This window comes from Nycticebus coucang, chromosome X (genome assembly GCF_027406575.1).
Source record: "Nycticebus coucang isolate mNycCou1 chromosome X, mNycCou1.pri, whole genome shotgun sequence".
NCBI classification, from domain to species: Eukaryota; Metazoa; Chordata; class Mammalia; order Primates; family Lorisidae; genus Nycticebus; species Nycticebus coucang.
The window spans coordinates 116,284,820-116,293,614 of NC_069804.1; positions in this window are offsets into that span (position 1 = coordinate 116,284,820).

The following is an 8,795-nucleotide window of genomic DNA, read 5'->3' on the forward strand; positions in this document are numbered from 1 at the left end:
GTCAAGTACCCATACAGTGCTGTGGCCTGATAAACTGGGGCCCTGTTTGGTGTAGAGGGGCTAAGTGGTTCTACCTTGTTTTCAGCTGGTATTTATTTGACCCTAGTGAAACGGTTACTCTGGGTTGAAGTCTCAGCTGTGGAGAAATACCAGCAATTAAGTCACTCAACACACCACAGGCAACAAACGGAAAAGGAACATCAAACCTTCCTGCAACCACACACCCAGGGCACCACCTGGATAGTCCCCAGGTGAGTGGCTCAGTTCAAAAGGTGGAAGTCAATTGTCTCAGTCAGTAGCTGTCTCAGGTGGGAGAGTTCAAGAGGTCCCTGGGAACTGGATCACAGGATCTGGTGACTGCTCTAATATGGCTTGCTCCTGTGCTGCTTGGAGTCAGCAGGAACCACCCAGTAAATACATCAGTCTGGGAAGGTTGATGCCTCCTTCCCCACGTTGCAGCTCTGTCACACCCAGTCGCTGCTAGCCCCACAGGGCTGTGTCCCAGTCAGTTGTCTGCAGTAAGCATATACTCCAGATGTTTGCACCTGCCTAAGTTACAGGGTAGTCTGTGTCTGCTGGTCTATGTCGCTGCTCTCTGACTTTATCCAGCAGGGAGTGGTGTGGCCTGTCAGCCTTGGGCACCTGATGGAGGCTGGAGGTGTTCACTCAGTTCCAGTCACACCCTTAGTTTATGTTACTGGGTGAATGGAACAACCCTGTGGAAGTTTTGTTCTGACCCTGCTAGATTCCTCTGCAGAGGAGAGGCTGATTTGAGTTCCCAGAACCTGTGCCTCAGGCCCTGTCTTTAGTCCTGCGGGTTTGTATTTGCAGCACGATTAATTGTCAGCTGCAACCTCTTGGCCTCCTTTGTCTATAGGCTTGTTATCCCCTGAGGGCCAGGTGCGTCTTAGGCTCAGTAAGCGGTTCTCTGGATCGGACCCACCCTGGGAGTTTCCCAGCTCTGCAGGTGTGTTTTCTAGTCCCCGTGTTCCACCCAGGTCAGTGCAGCCTCAGGCAAACCCTTTATTCACGGGGCCTCTGTTTCAGTCTCAGGTCTGTTCCGTGGTGGTTGCCATCTGAGAAGATGCTTGGCTTCATCTGGTTGCCCAGGGAGAGAGGAGGAGAGGCTATGGGATATCTGGGGGTGGGCCTTGTTATTGCTGAAGACGGCTGTTGCTCTGCACCTCAGGGCACCACTGATCCAGTGTGATTCCCTCTTAGCCAACCATCATCTTCTCACTCCTGTGCTGCAGAATCAGCACTGGCCAGCTGCAGTCCATGTCCTGTCTACACCTTTTCAGAGTTCACCCAAGAATCTGGACTCCTGGGGGGGCAGGTCTCCAGATCACGGAGTGAGAGTAGAGGGGAGCGCTGAGTTGCAGGTCGTAACACCAAGCTCATTAATACCAAATGAACAAATAAACAGGTAGAGAGGTTACCAGGCACACGGGCCCATAGATACAGAAACAGACGGAAACACATAGACAAACAGGCAACACCCACGACAATAGCAATATAAAAATAACTGCAATAAAAATAGTGATAATCGTAAAATAATTGAAAGAAAGAAAAAAAGAGAGAAAAAAGTGGTGTTAGTAGAAATGTTAAAAGAAAGAAGAAATTAAAATTAGAAAACATAGAAATAAAAAATATATGTATATAAAAAGCATTAATAAAAAATTATTGAATGCTCCTCCAAGAAAATGGTGAGAAAAAAACAGAACAAAACAAAAGAAAAAATAAGGCACCAACTACAAAAATATTCTTGCGTGTAGAAATATACCTATATACATCTATATGTCTGCTGTAGTGGTCAACTTTTGTAGGAATATATTAATACTGCAATATAGTTTCTGGACACCAGGTGACGCTGTGAGTCTTTCCGAGGCTTATACCTGATTTACAGTTTATACTGTTACCATGGTAACCACCTTCCATGGCCGATCGCCATTTTGGAATTCTGTAAAAGTTTGTTGCCTAAGAATTGTGTAACCTCCGCTGTACTTTTCCAAACAGCACTTGTTACCGACCTTCCCACTCAGTGCAGGTGTCCACACTTTTTAAGTCTTTCCACTCTGTTCCCAGGTTCTCCTGCAAACTGTCGACTGCAATCAGCTGTGGGGAGAATGGTGCTGGGTGCAGGGTCGCAGGCGGGTTTGTGGCTTTAGCGGCTGTAGTTGGGTCCTAGGGCTGAAGGAGGGTCCCCGGCTTCAGTGGCTGTAGCTGGTGCCCGTGGTTGGAGCATTCAGGGACCTTATTCTGAGTTTTTTGGTTTAGAGTTTCCCTTTGGATTGGTACCCTTCAGTTCGCCACACAGCCTGAACCGCCAGCCCCATCCAACACCTGGGGGAAAGGTGCCTGCCCTTTCGGGTAGTTCAAAATGTCTGTTTCCTGACAGGATCCCTTCCATTCAATTGTCCAACAGGTTGCCCAGCTCCCCATGGTTTTGAGTGGCTCTCCTTTCGGATGCCTCCCTAAGTTCAGGAATAAATATTTTTCAATTGGTTTTTGTCAGCATTTACAAGCTGCTGACCTCCGTAGGGGGTTGGTCTGCTGGCGGGCATGGCTGAGCAGAGAAGAATCTCTACAACAGAGTCTGTGGTTTTAAATTACCCCTCATATATAGCAATCTGCCAGTTTGCTGAGCATCTCCAGCTGTCTGTCCACTCCAATAATCCACACACAGGGAAGGTCCAGACCCCTTTCCTCTCACCTGATGGCTTGGGAGAGGTGGGCTACACGTCTGTCCTGTCCGCCATCATGCTTCGCCTCCGGTTAAAGGCCTTAAGACACAAAACTATAAACAGTCTTGGAGAGAATGCAGTGGAAACAATTGAAAAAATTGGCCTGGTAGAATACTTTATGAGGAGGACACTAGGGACAATTGAAGCAACATCAAAAATACATTACTGGGGTCTGACCAAATTAAAAAGTGCCTGCACTGCCAAGAACACACTAAGTAAATAAAATATAAAGTCCTCAGAAGTGGAGAGGATTTTTGTAAGTTATATATCTGATAAAGATCTAATAACCAGAATCCACAGCAAATTCAAACTTATTTATAAGAAAAGAACATAAGATCAGATTTCATTGTGGGCAAGAGACATCAACAGAAGCTTCTCTGAAGAAGATAGCTGCATGCTCTACAGAATCATTAAAAAATGCTCATCATATTTAATCATCGGAGAAATTCAAATCAAAACCACTCTGAGATACCATCTAACTGTAGTAAGAGTAGCCCACATCACAAAATCCCCAAACTACAGATGTTGGCATGATTGTGAAGCAAAGGGAACACTTCTGCACTGCTGGTGGAATGGAAGCTACATAGTATGTTCCTTTTGGAAGGAAGTTTGAAAAACACTCAGGGATCTAAATGTAGACCTGCCATTTGATCCTGAAATTTATCTTCTAGGTGACCTAAGGTTATTTGGCAACAAATATATTTGCTCCAGATTGTTCATTGCACCTCAGTTCATAATTGCCAAGTCATGGAAGAAGCCCAAGTGCCAATTGACCCATGAATGGATTAATGAATTATGGTATATGTATACCATGGAATAATATGCAGCATTAAAAAATTGAGCCTTTACCTCTTTTATGTTTACATGGATGGAACTAGAAAATATATCCAATGTAAAAAAATATATATATATCCAATGTACTCATTACAACTATGTAAACAATTCATAATCACTCACACTTTTATATGAAACATGAATCACAACTATACCGTAGGATAAAGGGGGTGGGGAAAGAAGGGAGTGGGTCAATATAGTTAGGGTTAGTAGAGTGACCACACCTATCGAGCATATTGTAAGCACAAGTTGGATCTATCAGGTGTAAAACACAAATGTCTTAACTCTATAATTGGGCAAATGAGTGAAGGCTATGTTAATTAGTATGAAGTAAGCACTAAAATTTGTATAAATAATCAAGACATTGAAACCCATAATGGCATAAATGTATTCACTATCTATTTACTGATGACTTAATTTAAAAAAAAAGTGATGGTGCACAGGTGCAGTAAAAGTACACTAGCATACAAAATGTTTTATGCACATATCCCAAATGGGATATATTACCAGGATAGCCTGTCCAGCTCAATATGGGAAAATCAACTAATAGAACACACTACATGAATAGAATCAATAAGGAAAAACCAGATGGTCACCTCAAAAGTCACAGAAAAGGCTTTTGAGAAAGGCAATATATCTTGTTGATAAAAACTTTTTTTTTTTTTTTTTGGCCGGGGCTGGGTTTGAACCCACCACCTCCGGCATATGGGACCGGCGCCCTACCTGCTGAGCCACAGGCGCCGCCCTGTTGACAAAATCTTTTAGAAATATTAGATAAGGAGAGGCATCTATTGCTCTGTGAGCAGGGTGCCAGCTCCATATAACAATGGTGTCAGGTTCAAACCTGGCCCAGCAAAACTGCAACAGCAAGAACAAAAATTCTTAGGTGAGAAGGGAACATCTTCAGGACTACTAATGTGATTTGCAGATGAGTGGATACATATAACGTGCTATATTCACACAATGGAATTTTATTTTAATTTTTATTTTTACATATACATGTGGTAATAAGGTTTCTAATTATTTGCCTTCACAAAATTAAAAATACTTAAAATTTAATAACATAATAATGTTTAAGATAAGGACTAGAAACAAAAACCTTGTAAAGAACGAATGAACATAAATACATTCAGAAAAGGAATTAATTTCTACATCAAAATATTAAGCAATAATAACAATAATAATGCAAAGACTGTAACATTCACATTGTCAAGAGTATGTCTATTATAGAGTGCTTTGACTATGAGATTCAATATGAAGTCATCAGTTAACTTCTTATTATTTTTTAAATATTAAAAATAGAAAACTGGGTGGCGCCTGTGGCTCAGTGAGTAGGGCGCTTGCCCCATATACCGAGGGTGGTGGGTAGCCCTGGCTGAACTGCAACCAAAAGATAGCCAGGCATTGTGGCAGGTGCCTGTAGTCCCAGCTGCTCCGGAGGCTGAGGTCCAAAAGCTGGAGTTTGCTGTGAGTCCTGTGACATCATGGCACTCTACTGAGGGTGGTAAAGTGAGACTCTGTCTCTACCAAAAAAAAAAAAAAAATAGAAAACTAATAGTTATAAATAAAAGTAAAACATAATTTCAAAAAACAAATCATATCAAATCTTATAGACAATAGAAAAATCATTCTACTTGATCTGGGTACACCTGATATTAAAATTGGAGAAAATATATTATTATAAAGAACAAATTACAAATATATGTCACTTATATATGAAGACACAATATCCTAAACAACATATTAACAAGTTGAGTTAAAAATTAATGTTTAAGTAAGATACTTTGGTCAAAATTAAAACCAATTTATGTAAAAATTAGTCACTATTTTCTTCTCTTTTCTTGTTCTTTTTTTTCTGTCTTTTCCTTTCTATCACCCCTTCTCTCCTCTGTCTGCTCTCCTCTTCTCTCATGCCCCACCATGATATTAATTGTCTTCATATCAAAATTGAGTACATAGGATTTATACTTCTCCATTCCTGTGATGCTTCACTAAGAATAATGTCTTCCACCTCCATCCAGGTTAGTACAAATGCTGCAAAATCTCCATTTTTATGGCTAAATAATATTCCATAGTATATATATACCACAGCTTACCGATGCATTCCTGGGTTGAAGGACATTTAGATTGTTTCCACATTTTGGCAATTGTAAATTTGGCTGTGATGAACAGCCTAGTACAAGTGTCTTTATAATAAAAGTTTGTTTGTTTGTTTTTTGTTTTTTTTTTTCCTTCTGGATAGATGCCCAGTAATGAGATTGCAGGATCAAACGTGAGGTCTAGGTTGAGTTCTTTGAGGTTTTTCCATACTTCCTTCCAAAAAGGTTGTATTAGTTTGCAGTCTCACCAGCAGTGTAAAAGTGTTTCTTTCTCTCCACATCCACGCCAGCATCTGCAGTTTTGAGACTTTGTGATATAGACCATTCTCGGTGGGGTTAGGTGATATCTGAGGGTGGTTTTAATTTGCATTTCTCTAATAATTAGGGATGATGAACATTTTTTCATATGATTGCTAGCCATTCGTCTGTCATCTTTGGAGAAGATTCTATTCATCTCTCTTCCCCATTGATGTATGGGATTGTTGATTTTTTTCTTATATATTAATCAAAGTTCTGTATAGATGCTGGTTACTAAGTGTTTGTCTGATTCAAAATATGCAAATATCCTTTCCCATTGGGTGTGATGTCTATTTACTTTGATTGCTGTACCTTGGCTGTACAAAAACTTTTCAGTTTGATTAAATCTCATTTGTTTATTATTGCTGTTGTTGCTATTGCCATGGTAGTCTTCCTCATAAAATCTTTCCCCAGGCTGATACCTTCCAGTGTTTTTTCTTTTATTTCTTTGAGAATTTTTATTGTTTCATGCCTTAAATTTAAGTTCTTTATCCATCTTGAATCAATTTTTGTGAGTGGAGAAACGTACAGGTCCAGTTTCAGTCTTTTACATGCGGATATCCAATTCTCCCAGCACCATTTATTGAATAGGGAATCTTTCCCTCAGTGGACATTCTTATTTTGTTTATCAAAGATTAGGTGGCTGTAAGTTGTTGGTTTCATTTCCTGGTTGTCTATTTGATTAAAAATGTCTATGTCTCTATTTTTGTGCCAGTACCATGCTGTCTTGACCATTATGGCCTTGTAATACAGCCTAAAATCCGGTATAGTGATTCCCTCAGCTTTGTTTTTATTACTAAGAACTACCTTAGCTATACGGGTTTTTTTCTGATTCCATAAAAAACGCATAATCATTTTTTTGCAAATCTTGAAAATAGGATGTTGGTATTTTAATAGGGATGATTTTGAATTGGTTAATTGCTCTGGGAAGTATAGACATTTTGCCAATCTTGATTCTTCCCAGCCATGAACATAGTATGTTCTTCCATTTGTTGAAATCCTCTGCTATTTTCCTTCTTAAGGTTACATAATTTTCTTTATGGAGGCCCTTCACCTCTTTTCTTAGGTATATTCCTAAGTATTTCATTTTATTTGGGGCTATGGTGAAGGGAGTTGTGTCTTTAATTAGCATCTCATCTTGGCTGTTGTTGGCATATACAAAAGCAACTGACCTGTGGACATTGATTTTATATCCTGAAACGTTACTATATTTTTTAATGACTTCCAAGTATCTTCTGGTTGAATGTTTAGTGTTCTCTAAGTATAAGATCATGTCATCAGCAAAGAGGGAGAGTTTAACCTCCTGTGCTCCGATTTGAATGTCCTTTATTTTCTGGTCTAATTGTATTGGCTGGAAATTCCAGCACTGGAATAGTAATGGTGACAGAGTACAACCTTGTCTGGTTTCAGTTCTAAGAGGAAAAGCTTTCAGTTTTACTCCAGTAAAATATTAGCTGTGGATTTGTCATAGATAGCTTCGATCAGTTTTAGAAATGTTCCACCTATGCCTATAATCCTCAGTGTTCTAATTAGAAATGGATTCTTAATTTTATATAATGCTTTTTCTGCATCTATCAAGAGAATAAGAGTTTTTGGTTTTATTTATCATATAGTCTTTGAGAAGACTATGTGCTCTGAATGTCACTTGGGACTCTGCCCTAGATGACGGGGTGACTCCTGGATGATTAGCCACCAGGCCACAGCACGTGGGATGTGCTGTCCATCCCCATGGGGGATCAGTGTGCATGTAATATGCCATCCATCCCTGTGGGTGAATAAGGTTTATAGACTTGCATATATTCAACCAGCCTTGCATCCCTGGGATGAAGCCTACTTGATCATGATGTATGATTTTTTTGTTTATGGTACGCTGTAATCTATTGGCTAAGATTTTTTTGATAATTTTTGCATCTATATTCATTAGTAAAAGTAGTCTGAAATTCTCCTTTTTGTTTGGTCTTTACATGGTTTTGGTATCAGCGTGACGGTTGCTTCATAGAATGTGCTGGGGAAGATTCCTTCCTTCTCAATTTTTTGAAATATTTTCTGCAATATAGAAATAAGCTCTTCTTTGAATGTTTGATAAAATTCTGGTGTGAAGCCATCCAGTCCAGGGTATTTTTTTGTTGGAATATTTTTTATTGTTTCTTTGATCTCAGTACTTGAAACTGGTCTGTTCAGGAGATCTATTTCATCTGGACTAAGTGTAGGGAGAGGGTGTGATTCCAGATATCAATCCATTTCCTTCGCATTGTCAAATTTCTGGGCATAAAGTTTCTGGTAGTATTCATAGATAATCTGTTGTATCTCTGTGGCATCAGTTGTTATTTCCCCATTGTCAGTTCTCATTGAGATTACTAGAGATTTTACTTTTTTATTTCTAGTTAGTCTGGCCAAAGATTTATCTATTTTGTTTATTTTTTCAAAAAACCAACTTTTTGTTTCATTAATTTTCTGAATGATTCTTTTGTTTTTAATTTCATTAATCTCTGATTTAATTTTGGATATTTATTTTCTTCTGCTGGGTTTAGGCTCATATTGCTCTTTTTACAATTCCATCAGATGGATTGTGAGTTTGTTGATGAGTTCTCTTTATGTTTTTTGAATGTAGGCTTCAAAAGAGATATTTTCCTTTCAGGACTGCTCTTCCTGTATCCCATAGGTTTTGGTAACTGTATCTTCATTGTTGTTATGCTCAAGGAAGTTAATGATTTCCTTTTTTATTTCTTTCATCACCCAACTGTCATTCAGCATAAGTTTCTTTAACTTCCATGCCTTTGTGTGAGGGTGAGCATTTTTGTTGGATTTGAATTCCACTTTT